This window comes from Stegostoma tigrinum, chromosome 12 (assembly GCF_030684315.1).
Source record: "Stegostoma tigrinum isolate sSteTig4 chromosome 12, sSteTig4.hap1, whole genome shotgun sequence".
Taxonomy (NCBI): domain Eukaryota; kingdom Metazoa; phylum Chordata; class Chondrichthyes; order Orectolobiformes; family Stegostomatidae; genus Stegostoma; species Stegostoma tigrinum.
Genome location: NC_081365.1, coordinates 65,314,919 through 65,332,547, shown reverse-complemented (window position 1 = coordinate 65,332,547; position 17,629 = coordinate 65,314,919). Strand labels below are relative to the sequence as shown.

Genomic DNA, 17,629 nt, shown 5'->3' with positions numbered 1-17,629 from the left:
TGGGATGTAATTTTACAACAGGTAAAAATGGCATTCATTAGCCCAAGATTTTTTCTGTGCTCCTTAAAATAATTTGTCTTGTTGGTGATAACAAAGGTATAAATATCTCCAAACTGAATTTAAATAAAATGACATATCAGTCAAATTATTGAACAGTATGGGAAATGAACATAAGACATAATGAGAAGAAAATTACGCAAAATTAGAACAATTCTTAATTTACAATTATAGCAGCCAGAAGCAAGTGATTTGCTAGAATATGAAGCACTATACTAATAAATATAATGCTGAATGCCCCCATTCTAGAACAGAACTTATTTTTAACATCAGTACACATGCCAGAAAAGCTTTAGTTTCATATTTAATATGACCTTCCAAAATTGCAAATTTGGTATATTAATGGCTGAATAATTAACCTATGAAACATGCATAAGGCTCTTATATTTTAATAATGAATATTATCCACAAAACCCAATATGATACGAGCAAGTGAAATGAATTATTCAAATATTGTAATATTGCAAATTTACTCCAAATTGTCCATGAATAGTATGAACAGCCCAAATCCTAACCATAACACTGGGAATTCATAACATAAATGAATAGCACTTTCAGTACCTATCTCCAGTTTTATTTTATTGCATTCTACTAAAGCACATAGAATATTTCTTGGCTACACACTTACTTTAACAGAACTGATGTCAATTCATAAAGAATAGGTTTGTGATAATCTTGACTATTGAGCCAATACTGAAGTTAAAATATATAATGTTCAGTTACTCCAATGCACTAGTCTAAATATTTAATTTATGCTCAGTGCAAATAATCTTTTGTGAATAAATTTGTCCATTGTAGGAATTTTTCAATTATAAGGGTGACCACAGTGCATTATAAATATGTTTATTGGATATATGTTAAGTCAAAATTATGTCTGATTTTCAAAAAGAGCAAACCTTAACTTTACAGTATTTTGAAATATTCGTGTTCGATAATCTTGAAAAGTCAGCAATTTTAAGCGTGTGTGACTGTTCTGTAACTCACTCCTACCAGAAAACGTTTAAGAGCAAGTTAAGGACTCTTAAGGCCTTTGATGAAAGCCAGTCAAGAGAATTGAATGAGGAGAGAAATAAACAACTATCTTAATTCTGCTGCCGCTTGTATAAAGGATGGGCAAGCTTTTAACATAGCAGCACAAATTGCTGTTTATTGTGTAAACATAATGTAAAAATAGGACTGCTCTATTAAAATGCAACCAACATGTAAAATACAGTTAATGTAACTATGATATAACAAAGAGCCCAATCACAACCTATTAGCTCATATACTACACAGGATAAATTATATCTCATGTTTTATGTTCTCGGGGTTGATATATTGTGCCAAAGGAACATATATGATGGTATTGGTATCAATGGTCACATCTGACTTGAACATCCACAAGCGGGTCCGAACACTTTAGGCCAGCCGTTTGTCTCAACTTCCTCACTGTCTCATATGATGTTCTTACAACTGACTGTATATATTTTGCAGCTTGAGAAACTTGTAACTTTTTTAAAGAAAATAAACATTCGTATTTCAAAATTCACCACACATATCCACAACTTAGAAAATTAGTCCAAATGCAGTATGTGTTAAATATGCATATCATGACTGCAGACGATTTGAATAAAGCCAACAAGTATTTTCAATCTTGAAAACCTTTTAAAGAATAAATTCAAAAATGGTGATAACATTCGTGAGGCTAAACTATGTTGTTAATAATTCTGGTTTTACCTTAAGAGCGTAATTTACTCTGAGTTATTATCCATTTTATAGTTTCTATTGATTTTGTTCAATATGATCCATTCTTTAAAACACTAAGCTGTGCATATTTCTAAGATGACAGAAGTACTGGTAAGACTTATCAAGCCCAGAGGTGTAACTATGTTGAAATAATCCTTGTCATGTGTTAAACCATGAAACAACATCAATGCAGGTTCAATTGCAGAAGGAAATTCAGGTTTCTCCCACCAAAATATTGACAGACCTTCTGGCCTTAGTCAGCATCATTACTCATTAGTTACATGAAAACAATATTCATTTTTTTACATCAGAGATAAATTTAAAATGTAATAATCATGTCAATGATAGTTCTACTCAATGTGTGAGCCAACAATGGTTAACCGGGGAATTTTGCATCAAATTAAGACAGAGGATTGGAATATTTAAAAACCAACGAAAGATGACCAAAGAAAATAGAGGGAGAAGCTAAACTTTGTGGGTAAATTTGCAATTAATGTCAAGACTGACAGAAATAGCTATTTTTAAATAAAGAAAAATGAAGACAGAGGCCCAAGTGATCATAGGTTCCTTAGAGAACAAGCCTGGGCAAACAATTACACGGAATGAGGAAATGGCAGAGGATTTGAATAAATACTTTACATCATTTTTCATGGTAGAAGACACTAGTGGCATTCCAAAAATATTTATTAATCAAAGTGCAAAAGGAAATGGAAGGGAAATTAATACATTATCTGTCACTGGAGAAGAAGTACGAAGGAAAATAATGGGACTGAAGAACAATAAGTCCCCTCAACCTGAAGGATGCATCATAGGATATAAAAAATGTAGCTATGGAGATATTGGATGTACTGACAGTAATCTTTCAAGAATCCTTTGATTCTGGAAAAGTCTCAGAGAATTGGAAAATTGCCAATGTACCAGCTAAATTTAAAATGGTAGGGAGACAACGCGATCAGCCAAGTATCTTTTCATCTGTTGTTAGGAAAATATTTAGAGTCTATTATGAAGAATGCAACCAGGGCATATTGAATTACATTATATGATCAAACAGAGCTAGAATGTCTTCACAAGAGAGAAATCAGGCATGACAAATTTATTAGAATTCTTTGAGAGGGGGCATTGAATTGAATTGAATTAGCTTTATTGTCACATACTCAAATGAGTAGAGTGAAAAGTTTACAGGCACCACATTACAATGCAATGGTTAGTTTAGATAAAGGGGAACATTGATGTAATATATTTGGATTTTCAGACGGGGTTTTTGAAGGTACCACAAATGAAGCTACATAACCAGACCCCATGGTGTTAGGAACAGTATACTAGCATGGATGAAGGGTTAGTTAACTAATAGAAGACAGAGAGCTGGGATAAGGAAGATTTTTCAGGATAGCAACTATAACTAGTCTTGTGCCGCAAAGATTGGTGCTGAGGCCACAAATACTAACGATATATTTTAATGACTTGGATTAAGAAACTGAATGTACTGTAGCCGAGCTTGCAGATGGCACAGAAATAGTGAGAAGATGAGTACTGCAGATGATATAAAGAGTCTAAGGGAGGATACAGACAAGTTAGTGGGCCAGAAGTTGACAGATAGAACATAATGTGGGAAATGTGAGGTTTTCTACTCTGACAGGAAGAAAAGAGGAAGTGAATTTTATTTAAATGGAGACAGACTGCAGAAAGCTACAACACAGGCATGAATCACAAAAAAGTAGTATTTAAGTTCAGCAGTTAATAGGAAAGGCAAGTGGATGTTGCCTGTTATTTCAAAGGGAATGGAAAATAAAAATAGGAAAGTCTTGCTAAAACTATGCAAGGTATCAGTTTGATCTCAACTGAAATATTGTGATCAGTTTTGCATCCCTTATCTGAAGAAAGATATACTGACATTGGAAGCACATCAAAAGAAGTTTTGCTCAGCTGATCCTATGCAAATGAGGAGAGATTGAGTAGATTTGGATGTAGAAGAATGAGAGGCAATCTTATTGAAACATACAAGATGCCTTGTATAATTGCCAGGGTAGATATGGAAAGGTTGTTTCCCCTTCTCCAACAGTCTGGGACCTATTGACATAATGGGCAAGATGGCAGCAGCAGGGTAAGAAAGTGTTTGGGCTCCTGGCTTCCATGTTTCTTCCACCAGGCCTGCCGCATCCTTTTACAAAACGTTTTTCTAACACCAAGTTCATCTTGCCTTCTCTTTTGGCGGCTTGGGTAAGGAAGGAAGTTCCTAGAGGCTGCTGTGGTGGAGAATATGGTGTGGATCCAACCGTTCCTCATGCCTGTGTCTGGTTGGTCCCTCCACCAGGTTGCTTCAGCAGCTGCTTTGAAGATGAGTTGGATCTGGGCCTCGGATTCCAATGAACAGCCTGGGACTTCTTTTCAGTGGCTTTGATGGCAGTTTTCACCGGCATCAGCCTGGGTCTCCTTGTAGTGGCTTCAGCATTGGTCATGACTGTGTGCGGCTTTGACTTCGACGTCATGGTGGACGGGCCTGGGATTCCAATGGGGGCAGGGGTTGGGGGGGGGGGGGGGGGGCGTCTAGTTCCCGAACCATTACCACAAAATGTGCTAAGATAGACTTTGTCTTAAATTCTTTCTTTAAAATTCTTTTATCACGCTATTGTGGAAGGACTCCTATTCTGAGTGTTTTATTTCTTTAGTTTTCTAATTTGTTACGATGATTTTGTATTTTAGAAGAATTGTGAAGCCGGACTTCTTAGTTCTTTATTTTTCTCTTTCTTTCCTACAATTTGTACTCAAGAAGCTGTACCTAGGTACCTTTTTGCCTAAGATGACACTGAAAGTGGCAATTTGCGGTCTTTTCACCATACTCATGTGAGCATGTGTAACAATAAAGTTAATTCTAATTCTAATCTCAGAGTATTTAAGGCTGAGATGAGGAGGAAATGTTTTTCTCTTAGAGAGTAGAATCTGTGGAACTGTTTCTCAAAGGGGGCTGCACAGGTTAGGTCGTTAGGTATATTCAAGTTCGAGATAGACAGATTTTTATTCAGTAATTGAATCAAGAGTTATGGGGAAAGTGGAATTGAGGGCTTTTTATCTCAGTCATGGAATAGTAGAGCAGAATCTTTGGGGTGAATGCCTTACTTCTGCTCCTACATTTTACCGTTTTAAGAAATGCTAGAAAAAATACCACTGACTACGACAATTATTCACAGGCAGGCCTCCTTATCACCGATGATAAAGTATTGTGTATCCCTGTTTGTTCAGTAAATGCTACAATACACAGAAGGCAAAATCTCTTCTGAAACCTGCCAAGTGAAATGCCCATACAACTCATAAATCCATTCCTAATACATTCTTGTGCAATTTACCGGATCGTATACTCTATCCCACTTAATTATCTGATCAGTTGACAAATATTTTTCAGTCGTTTAGATCATCTTCATAATTGTCCTGCAATGTTTAACATTTTATTGCCTTTATTACATTAACAATGATGATCCATGCCTATCAGCAGTCCTCTGTGATTATATCAGGCATAAAAAGATAATGACTTTTAAAAAGATAACATGGAATTTTCCACTCTTTATCTCCTTAGTTACTTATGTGGCTTTTTGAATCGGTCTTATAGAATCATGCGACTACAGAAGCTTAAGTGCTCACCTTTGCAAATCATTGCTGCCATATTTCAGCCTGAGCTGCAGACCCACTACAGATGATACAAGCCAGAAACTGCTCTTCGCAGTGTGCTTCTGCCCCATTATCTCAAGGAACTAGTCCTTAAAGCAAGTTAGCTCCTTAGTCCACCCAGCTGGGTCTGGAGGTGCTGGTAGAAGGTGTGGTGCAAAGGAGGGTAGTACTTTTCCCTGCCCACTGTAAGGGAGGTCATGTTGCCAGATTCAGCCAGCATAGTAACAGTGGACTGGATCAGTGCAGTGTCCCAGGTGAATTGCAATGCTCAGCAACTCAGGAAATTGGTTATTTATCCTTTGTACTCTGCAAGGCTGAGTGCCACCATCTTCTTTCTGTTACCTCACACTCATAAGGCTACTTCTTAGTCTAACTCTGCCACTTACTGGTGCATTGCAGCTCACAGAACAAGTTTCATTACAGCATGTACCATGTCCATTCCAAGACTTTCATGTGCCTTATCCCATCAGAATATAAACCTGTCCTGTCCTGTGTGCTTCTCACTCATTCACTGGCATCACTTCTCCTGCTCTGACATTACCACTAACTGCTCTTTTATCCATTATCGTAATACTCAATCCCTCACTTTGTCTCATTGCTGGAAAATGTGGCCCACTGTCAGGACATGGCACCTCAGCACCTTATCTGATGTGCTTGTAACCCCCAAACTGCTTGCGCTGCACCTCCAGGATTAACCCCCTCAACTGGAACCAGACAAGCTCGTGGATTGGCTGTGGTATTACCTGCTGACTGGCCACAGTACACCTTGACCCCACTGAGGACTGGTCCTCTTTGACTTTTACCTAATGCACATGCAGTGTGTTTGTTATGTTTGCTGCTGTTAGATGCTATGTGGTGTGACACTGATGTAGCACAGTGACATATAGCAATAGATGCACTCCTTGGACTGTTCAGTTCTCCAAACCTTGAGAAGCTGCAATCTCTCCCCATGTGCTAACTCTTGCAATGCAAGACACAGCCTAGTAGCCTCGAATAAAGTGCAAAATCAGTGAGTGTATTTAAGATATAAGGCTAAGAGCCATAAAACGCACCCTGTTTAGATGCATTTGTCCCGCTGTGGCAAAATGACCTGGCAGAAACAGATAAGTCATTAATGCCCTGAGGTCTAAAGTCCTGAAGAGCTGATGATGTGTGAATTGGTCCAACAGCAGCCGTAATAATGTGGTGAGTCTGGGATTTTGCCAATGCCAACTTACATGGAGGAGAACTGTGTCTGCAGCCTTTAAGGACACTGTGATGAAAATACAGTTGGTGAAAACCCAAAGAAGCAAGCAAGGATGTACTGTAAACAGGGTACTGCTTTGATCTCCGTGCTGGGAATTGTTGCTGTTTAATTTATTGTGGAAGGAGAACTGCACAGAAATGGGGCGGCTGGTCTATTATTGACGTGCAAATGCATAGAAATAAAATACTCACTGCTTATGAGTGAGAGTCTGAACTTGCTGTTTAAATTTGAAGTGGAAAAACTTTTTTGTCTCAATGTCAAGATTCCAATCCTTTTATTTCCTCTGTATTTTCCTACGTTTCTTGTCATAGCCCACACAGTTCAAGGGAGTGAAAAATCTGCCCAAAGACTCATTTCATAGAAGTGAGGAAGTAGATTTTCCTGTTAGGGCCCCCTCTGAATGCTCAACAGTTTTAACACAGCAGTAGCTGTGTATTTTCCTGTGAGGAGAGGAACTGTCCCCTCAGGTTTCCATGGCCTGTTGGAACCCTACTTCCTGCAAGGATTTGATCCAGATTGGGAAGCAAATAAAAGGGAAGCAACATGTCTGAGACAACTGCACCTTGTTCCTGGTTGTTGGCAGCACGTGCTATTTCTGAGGCTAGCAATCAAAGTCCAACTTGACAAAACACCTCATCTACAATGTTGCTCAGCCTGTGCCTGTAATTATGGGAAGTTCAGGATAATGTAGTGGGATGGTGATTGAATATAATGGGTTGGGTCTCCCTGCTGCTAATACAGGAGAGTTAGCACGAGTGTTCCACTGTGCTGATGAGACTCCACTGCAAACTTCCTAGTTCGGGCCTCAGGATCAACACAAGGCAGGCTTCTTAGGAAACAACACACAACTGCCAGGCACAAGAAATCAGATGACAGCAGGTGACAGCTGCACCACCAGGAGAATAAGCCACTTAAACTGGGCAGAAGAGCTCCAGGGATCTACAATTTGAGTAGTTTCCTTGCCCTGCTGCTTTCAGCTACTCCTACTGGGAGACATGTCATGGTCTACCAAGTTTGCCTTTCTTGTGTCTTTTTCGCACATCTAATATCATTCACCTGCAACCACTCTGATAGCCATTATCTATCTTCGCCCAGGTTGGCTCCTCTTTCTGTTCTGTTGTCACTTTTCTACTTACAGAGATCTTTTGTGCCTTCAATGAGGTCAAAACAAGAAAGTGATTTAGATCTGAGGAATGGGAGAGGCAGGCACAACTGGACCGTTCTTTCTGGAAGAAAAAAGTTGAAAGTACAAAGCAGAAAGTGTGCTGGGAACGCTGTACCTCCTCTTCTTATGGTCCCCGTGATTTTGCAGGGATCAGCAGGGCAGTGAGTGAAGAGGGCAGTGGGGGAGAATCATAACAGGAGAGGGAATACAAAAACAGACTTCACCACCGAGTCTTACTATTGTTCCTTCGCTGAGCGACTTGAGAGATAGCAAGACGAACTCCAAGTCTGTGAGTCTCTCTTCCAATTTCTCTTCACAATTCTCAGAAACTGAGTTACCCCAAACACGATGAAGAATCTATTTTGGTCTACCTGTTATATATAAGCCATTTGTACTGCCTTATTTTAATTGAGTATATTTTAATAATTTCCACATACTTCAAGGTAGTAGGCTTAATGATTTTGCATCAATTTAAAAATGTTGAAAAACCCAGAAATCCATTCTTCTTTAGAGGTTGCACTGCTAAGTCCTACCAGACTGCAACTGATTAGAAATGACTGAATGGGCAATAAATTCCCTTTTTTGATGCAATATCAAAAAACGCAGAAAAAAAAGCTATGTTTTATTAATTAGATGTAACAAGGTTTTATTGATGTATGAAGTCATCACTACTGCAGAACCCAAAGGTGACATCCATCAGAAAACGTTGTAAAGGTGCCAGTGTTAGATTGGGGTGGACAAGGTCAGAAGTCACACGACACCAGGTTTCAAAGCATTGTGCTTTCATCACCTTGTCATAAACCTGTTGGACTTTGACCTGGTGTTGTGTGAATTCTGACCTCAATCAGAATAAACAATGAAAGTCAATTGAGGAAAATTCCTCCACTCATTGGAGCCATATCTAGTACAAAAGAAAATGATATAAATTGTTAGGGGACAATCTTAGCTCCAGGCCATCACTGCAGGAGTTCCTTAGGGCAGCAACAGGATCAAACATCTTCAGCTATTTCATCAATAGCCTTTCTTCTCTGAAAATGTCAGACATGGGCATATTGACAGATGATTGCGTAGTGTTCAGTCCTATTTCAATTTTGAAGATAATGAAGCACACCATATACAGAAATGTCTGAGAGGCATTGAGGTTTGGGCTGATGAGTAGAAAGTAGCATTCACATCGCACAGCTGCTAGACAATGACTATATCCACAGGAGTGAATCCTACAATTTCTCCTGGATGTTCAATATTATTGACGTCCTGAATCTTCCAATGTCAATACCTGAGGATCATCATCGGCCAGAAACTCAGTGAAGCAGCTACGTAAATGCTGTGATTAAAATGGCAGGTCAGAAGCTGGGTATTCTGATATGAATAACTCACCTCCTGACACATTAAAGTCTTCACTATTCAGGGATGTGATGGAAAGCATGTTACATGTTTAATTGAATGCAGAGGGCAGTGATGGCCTTGTGGGGGAGAGTGATAGCCTAATGTTATTATCATTAGACTACTAATGTTCTGAGGACATGGGCTGAAATCCTGCCATGGCAGATGGTGGATTTTGAATTCAATAAATATCTGGAATTGGGAGTCTAATGGTGACCATGAAACCATTGCTGATCATCAGGGAAAACCCATCCAGTTCACTAATGTACTTTAGGGAAGGAAATTGCCATCCTTGTCTGGTGTGGCCTAAATGTGACTCCAGACCCACAGCAATGTGGCTAACACTTAACTGCTCTCTGCGCAATTAGAGATGGGTAAAAAATGCTGGCCTGGCCAGTGACTTACACATCCCATGAATGAATATTTAAAAAAAGAAATATTCCAATGACATTTAAAACTTAACATATCCAGGATAAAGCAGTCTGCATGATTGGCACCTCATGCACCAGCTCAAAGTTTCACTCACTTCACCATTGATGCGCAATGGCAATAACGTGTACAGCTTCAAATAAATGGTCCACAGCCACTTAGAAGAACAAGGTCAGCAGGTGCATAATAACACTGCAACCAGCAACCTTCCTTCAAAGCTACCCATTATCTGTGTTAGCAATATATTGCTATTCCTTTATCATTGCTGGTTTGGAGTCACAGAGACATATAGCAAAGAACCAGATCTCTTGGTCCAATTTATCCACGCTGACCAAGTTTCCCAAACTAAACTAATCCCATTTGCCTGTGTTTGGCCCATATGACTCGAAACCTTTTTTATTCTTGTACCTGTCCAAATATCCCTTAAATGTTGATACTGACCATTTCCTTGGCAGTTCATTCTATGCATGAACCCGCTGTCTGTGTAAAAAAGTTTAGACCCTCAGGTCCCTTTTAAATCTTTCTACTCTCACCTCAAACCTATGCCCTCTAGTTTTAGATTCCCTGCACTACAGAAAAGACCTTCACTATTCACCTTATCTACGCCCCTGATGATTTTATAAACCTCTGCAAGGTCACCCCTCAAACTCCTACCCTCCAGTAAAGAAAAATGTCCAAGCCCATCCAGCCTCTCCTTACAAATCAAACACTCCAGTCCCAGTAACATCCTTCTGAATCTTTTCTGCACTCTCCCCAGTTTAATAATATCTTTCCTATTGCAGGGCAACCAGAACTGTACGCAGTTATAGTATAATATAGTAGAACTCCGCACATTAGAACCTTGTGTGTATATTTACACCAGAGTGATCTCAGCATTTCCAGAATGTTTCTTTCCATTACTTTTTCAAAGGCAATAAATAAACAAATTCACTCATCTTTAGAAATGTATTTTATATTTCTAGAAGTTCATTTTTCTTTCATTATGATAAAATAAATGTATCTATTTTGAAAGTCTGCTTAGAATATTTCAGCTCCTAGTATGTATGTTCAATATTTATTTCATTCTGATGTGTAAACTAGGGCTCAATTAGATAGCACACTCCCTTCGGAATCACAAGTTTTCAACTTCAAGTCCCAAATACTTCAACATAAAACGTAAGACTGACATTCCAGTACAGCATTGATGGACCATTGTACTGTTGGAAATGATGAACTACAAATGATACGTTAAATTGAGATCCTCATCTGACTTCTGGGTTTGATGTTGAGGATTGGAGCTGGAGATGGTCATTGCCTGGCATTTGACTGATGATAATCTTATTTGCCACTTTGCAGTCCATGCCTGTGTGTTGTTTATGTATCAGTGAATAATGTCTGAGGAATTAAAAATGGACTGGAACATTTTGCAAGCAAACAGCCCCACCTCTGATCTTATGGTGGAAAGAAGGCCATTGCTGAAACAGTTAAAGATGATTTGGCCTAGGACACTACCATAAGTAACGCCTAGTGAACGACTGTGAACAGCAGGTATCTCCAGTGTTATCTCTGGATTATCTAGCCATTGTCACATTGCTGCTCATGAGAGCTCGCTAAGAGCAAACTACTTGCTATGCTTACTGCATTACAACAGTAACTACACTTCAAAAACTCACTTATGGACTCTGCAATACTTTGAGATGTCTGAGGATATGTCAATACAAGTTTTTTTAAACTATAAAATGTGTTGCAAAGTGAAGGATACTCAAAATATTTTACTTCCTGGGTTTGCTGTGCATGAAAACTTTTCAATATGCTTGGCCCCTTAACTTGCTGGATGACATTACTAGAAAAAGGTGGAGAGGGCATAGACCACCGACTATCATCTAAGATGACACCCATTGCATAGCATGGAGGTAACTGTATCTTAGATGAGAAATCAGCCCAAAAACCCATTGAAATGAGCATAATGAGCTTGATCACTGGGTTAACATTACTCAAGTTGTTCTTGGATAATAAAATGTGAGGCTGGATGAACACAGCAGGCCAAGCAGCATCTCAGGAGCACAAAAGCTGACGTTTCGGGCCTAGACCCTTCATCAGAGAGGGGGATGGGGGGAGGGAACTGGAATAAATAGGGAGAGAGGGGGAGGCGGACCGAAGATGGAGAGCAAAGAAGATAGGTGGAGAGGGTGTAGGTGGGGAGGTAGGGAGGGGATAGGTCAGTCCAGGGAAGACGGACAGGTCAAGGAGGTGGGATGAGGTTAGTAGGTAGCTGGGGGTGCGGCTGGGGGTGGGAGGAAGGGATGGGTGAGAGGAAGAACCGGTTAGGGAGGCAGAGACAGGTTGGACTGGTTTTGGGATGCAGTGGGTGGGGGGGAAGAGCTGGGCTGGTTGTGTGGTGCAGTGGGGGGAGGGGATGAACTGGGCTGGTTTAGGGATGCAGTGGGGGAAGGGGAGATTTTGAAACTGGTGAAGTCCACATTGATACCATATGGCTGCAGGGTTCCCAGGCCATATGGTATCAATGTGGACTTCACCAGTTTCAAAATCTCCCCTTCCCCCACTGCATCCCTAAACCAGCCCAGTTCATCCCCTCCCCCCACTGCACCACACAACCAGCCCAGCTCTTCCCCCCCACCCACTGCATCCCAAAACCAGTCCAACCTGTCTCTGCCTCCCTAACCGGTTCTTCCTCTCACCCATCCCTTCCGTCTTCCCTGGACTGACCTATCCCCTCCCTACCTCCCCACCTACACCCTCTCCACCTATCTTCTTTGCTCTCCATCTTCGGTCCGCCTCCCCCTCTCTCCCTATTTATTCCAGTTCCCTCCCCCCATCCCCCTCTCTGATGAAGGGTCTAGGCCCGAAACGTCAGCTTTTGTGCTCCTGAGATGCTGCTTGGCCTGCTGTGTTCATCCAGCCTCACATTTTATTATCTTGGAATCTCCAGCATCTGCAGTTCCCATTATCTCTCTCAAGTTGTTCTTGACCTGGTGGCAAAACTGTAAATCCAAATATTCATGTGCCGTGCAAGGCCAACAACCAGCAATGAGAAGTAACCAAATCATCCACTGTTCAGTAAGGTCCGATTGTAGGATGAGACCTGGGAGAACTGGTGAATCCGTTGTTCTTGAAAGAGCAAAAAGGGATCATTATTCTTCTCTTGCTTTGCACTTAGACGATTAGGCTGAGCCTCCAAAAATGGAGCACATCCTCAGTGGCACATTGTAGCATCAACTTGATTACGTGCTACAGTGCAAATCACAAGCTTCTAAATCCAGCAACGATCTTACTAGAGATAAGAACTGCAATCAAATTGTGTTATTTGTATATTTTTAAATTGTTTTGCTGTTCATGATAAATTTCTTAGCAAGTGCCTGCTTCATGTCATATTTCACTTAATGTCAGTTTAAATATACTATACATCTCAAGAGTCCTTAATAATTCAGAGTGACTAAACTTGAATGTAAGATTTTAAGTAAGGCCCATCTCCAATAGTTTGAAACCACCCACTCAGACAAAGCAAGAGAATGGGATAGATGCAGTTATGAGATCCTGACGATGATTGGAAAAGGCAATTTAAAGTAAAGCAGCAAGACATCAAACATGTGATAAAATGTGAGGCTGGATGAACACAGCAGGCCAAGCAGCATCTCAGGAGCACAAAAGCTGACGTTTTGGGCCTAGACCCTACATCAGAGAGGGGGATGGGGAGACGGAACTGGAATAAATAGGGAGAGAGGGGGAGGCGGACCGAAGATGGAGAGAAAAGAAGATAGGTGGAGAGAGTATAGGTGGGGAGGTAGGGAGCGGATAGGTCAGTCCAGGGAAGACGGACAGGTCAAGGAGGTGGGATGAGGTTAGTAGGTAGATGGGGGTGCGGCTTGGGGTGGGAGGAAGGGATGGGTGAGAGGAAGAACTGGTTAGGGAGGCAGAGACAGGTTGGACTGGTTTTGGGATGCAATGGGTGGGGGGAAAGAGCTGGGTTGGTTGTGTGGTGCAGTGGGGGGAGGGGACGAACTGGGCTGGTTTAGGGATGCTGTAGGGGAAGGGGAGATTTTGAAACTGGTGAAGTCCACATTGATACCATTAGGCTGCAGTGTTCCCAGGCGGAATATGAGTTGCTGTTCCTGCAACCTTCGGGTGGCATCATTGTGGCAGTGCAGGAGGCCAATGATGGACATGTCATCTAGAGAATGGGAGGGGGAGTGGAAATGGTTTGTGACTGGGAGGTGCAGTTGTTTGTTGCGAACTGAGCGGAGGTGTTCTGCAAAGCGGTCTCCAAGCCTCCGCTTGGTTTCCCCAAAGTAGAGGAAGCCACACCGGGTACAGTGGATGCAGTATACCACATTGGCAGACGTGCAGGTGAACCTCTGCTTAATGTGGAATGTCATCTTGGGGCCTGGGATGGGGTGAGGGAGGAGGTGTGGGGGCAAGTGTAGCATTTCCTGCGGTTGCAGGGGAAGGTGCCGGGTATGGTGGGGTTGGAGGGCAGTGTGGAGCGAACAAGGGAGTCACGGAGAGAGTGGTCTCTCCGGAAAGCAGACAGGGGTGGGGATGGAAAAATGTCTTGGGTGGTGGGGTCGGATTGTAAATGGCGGAAGTGTCGGAGGATGATGCGTTGTATCCGGAGGTTGGTAAGGTGGTGTGTGAGAACGAGGGGGATCCTCTTTGGGCGGTTGTGGCGGGGGTGGGGTGTGAGGGATGTGTTGCGGGAAATACGGGAGACGCGGTCAAGGGCGTTCTCGATCACTGTGGGGGGAAAGTTGCGGTCCTTGAAGAACTTGGACATCTGGGATGTGCGGGAGTGGAATGTCTTATCGTGGGAGCAGATGCGGTGGAGGCGGAGGAGTTGGGAATAGGGGATGGAATTTTTGCAGGAGGGTGGGTGGGAGGAGGTGTATTCTAGGTAGCTGTGGGAGTCGGTGGGCTTGAAATGGACATCAGTTACAAGCTGGTTGCGTGAGATGGAGACTGAGAGGTCCAGGAAGGTGAGGGATGTGCTGGAGATGGCCCAGGTGAACTGAAGGTTGGGGTGGAAGGTGTTGGTGAAGTGGATGAACTGTTCGAGCTCCTCTGGGGAGCAAGAGGTGGCGCCGATACAGTCATCAATGTACCGGAGGGAGAGGTGGGGTTTGGGGCTTGTGTACGTGCGGAAGAGGGACTGTTTCACGTAACCTACAAAGAGGCAGGCATAGCTGGAGCCCATGTGGGTGCCCATGGCCACCCCCTTAGTCTGTAGGAAGTGGGAGGAGTCAAAAGAGACGTTGTTGAGGGTGAGGACGAGTTCAGATAGGCAGATGAGGGTGTCGGTGGAAGGGGACTGGTCGGGCCTGCGGGACAGGAAGAAGCGGAGGGCCTTGAGGCCATCTGCATGCAGAATGCAGGTGTATAGGAACTGGACGTCCATGTTGAAGATGAGGTGTTGGGGGCTAGGGAATTGGAAGTCCTGGAGGAGGTGGAGGGCGTGGGTGGTGTCATGGACGTAGGTGGGGAGTTCCTGGACCAAAGGGGAGAAAATGGAGTCCAGATAGGTGGAGATGATTTCGGTGGGGCAGGAGCAGGCTGAATCGATGGGTCGACCAGGGCAGGCAGGTTTGTGGATTCTGGGAAGGAGATAGAAACGGGCCGTGCGGGGTTGGGGAACAATGAGGTTGGAGGCTGTGGGTGGGAGGTCCCCTGAGGTGATGAGGTCATGAATGGTGTTGGAGATGATGGTTTGGTGCTCGGGTGTGGGGTCATGATCGAGGGGGCGGTAGGAGCTGGTGTCAGAGAGTTGGCGTCTGGCCTCGGCGATGTAGAGGTCAGTGCGCCATACTACCACTGCGCCACCCTTGTCTGCGGGTTTGATGGGGAGGTTGGGGTTGGAGCGGAGGGAGCGGAGGGCTGCCCGTTCTGCGGGGGAGAGGTTGGAGTGGGTGAGGCGGGTGGAGAATTTGAGGCGGTTAATGTCTCGACGGCAGTTGGAGATGAAGAGGTCGAGGGAGGGTAGGAGGCCTGGGGATGGTGTCCAGGAGGAGGACTTGTGTTGGAAGCGGGTGAAGGGGTCAGTGGAGGGAGGGTTAGGCTCCCAGTTGAAGAAGTAGGCATGGAGGCCAAGACGGTGGAAAAACTGCTCTATGTCGACCTCTTCATCTCCAACTGCCGTCGAGACATTAACCGCCTCAACTTCTCCACCCCTCTCACCCACTCCAACCTCTCCCCCGCAGAACGGGCAGCCCTCCGCTCCAACCCCAACCTCACCATCAAACCCGCAGACAAGGGTGGCGCAGAGGTAGTATGGCGCACTGACCTCTACATCGCCGAGGCCAGACGCCAACTCTCCGACACCACCTCCTACCGCCCCCTCAATCATGAACTCTTCCTCCGGTACATTGATGACTGCATCGGCGCCGCCTCTTGCTCCCCAGAGGAGCTCGAACAGTTCATCCACTTCACCAACACCTTCCACCCCAACCTTCAGTTCACCTGGGCCATCTCCAGCACATCCCTCACCTTCCTGGACCTCTCAGTCTCCATCTCACGCAACCAGCTTGTAACTGATGTCCATTTCAAGCCCACCGACTCCCACAGCTACCTAGAATACACCTCCTCCCACCCACCCTCCTGCAAAAATTCCATCCCCTATTCCCAATTCCTCCGCCTCCGCCGCATCTGCTCCCACGATAAGACATTCCACTCCCGCACATCCCAGATGTCCAAGTTCTTCAAGGACCGCAACTTTCCCCCCACAGTGATCGAGAACGCCCTTGACCGCGTCTCCCGTATTTCCCGCAACACATCCCTCACACCCCGCCCCCGCCACAACCGCCCTAAGAGGATCCCCCTCGTTCTCACACACCACCTTACCAACCTCTGGATACAACGCATCATCCTCCGACACTTCCGCCATTTACAATCCGACCCCACCACCCAAGACATTTTTCCATCCCCTCCCCTGTCTGCTTTCCGGAGAGACCACTCTCTCCGTGACTCCCTTGTTCGCTCCACACTTTATTATCTTGGAATTCTCCAGCATCTGCAGTTCCCATTATCACAGACATCAAACATGTAGTAGGCGGGAGCAAAAGATGCTGTAAATGTGGGAGGTAAATAAAGAAGGTAACAAACAAAGAGACAAGGAAAGGCGCGGGGGGGAACCAAATGTAAGACATTGGATGAAAAACGAACAGGTCACAGGAAGAAAGGCATCTGTAAGAAACAATGTAAATCGGAAGATAAAATGAAGAAGAAAAATAAGGCAATAGAGAAAAAGAACAATAATGGCAGCAGAAGGCTGCAGGTTGATTCAAGAAAGAACCTTCCATGCAAAGTATTCAGTGGTGTCACTTTCTATTATCCCTGACTCATTAAAATGTTGAAGGTAGAGCAGTTGAAAAATATTTTCACAGATGCTGCAGTTTTAGAAGAAAAGCCAAAGTTTCGGTAAAATTAGCTCCGATTTCTGAATGGGAAGCTGATTAAAAAGAAGGAATCTGCCGAAATGACTTTAGATTTTCAATCAGATAAGAACAGCCTCCTAACATTTTAGCAACATGTTTGTTGAACAACTAGCTTTCATCATGAGGAATTTCTTGGGACATTCTCCTGATCTGCGATTGTGACTTATCCATATGTTTTCAAGGTGTGTCTGAAGTTTTCTCCAATATTCCTTTCAACTTAATCATAAGACCATAGGATATAGCAGCAAAATTATACATTCAGTCCATTGAGTTTGCATTGAATCATGGCTGATGTTTCTCAACCTGATTCTCCTACCTTCACCCATAACTTATGATCCCTTTAGCAATCAAGAATCTACCTGTTTCTATCTCAAATACGTGCAATGCCTTTACCTCCACAGCCTTTTGCAACAACAAGTTCCCTAGCTTAACCACCTTCTGACGAAAGAAATTCTTCCTCATCTCAGTTCCAAATGGGCACCCCCTCAGTTTGAGGCTGTGCCCTCATATCAAAGCCTCTTCTACTGATAGAATCATCTTGTT

General features: G+C 43.4%; 1 protein-coding gene across 9 annotated transcripts in view; it reads right to left on the bottom strand.

Moving 5' to 3' along the window:
* glra2 (glycine receptor, alpha 2) overlaps window positions 1-17,629 on the bottom strand; it is a 187,613-nt gene that overhangs the window by 127,840 nt on the left and 42,144 nt on the right. The window lies entirely within an intron of this gene.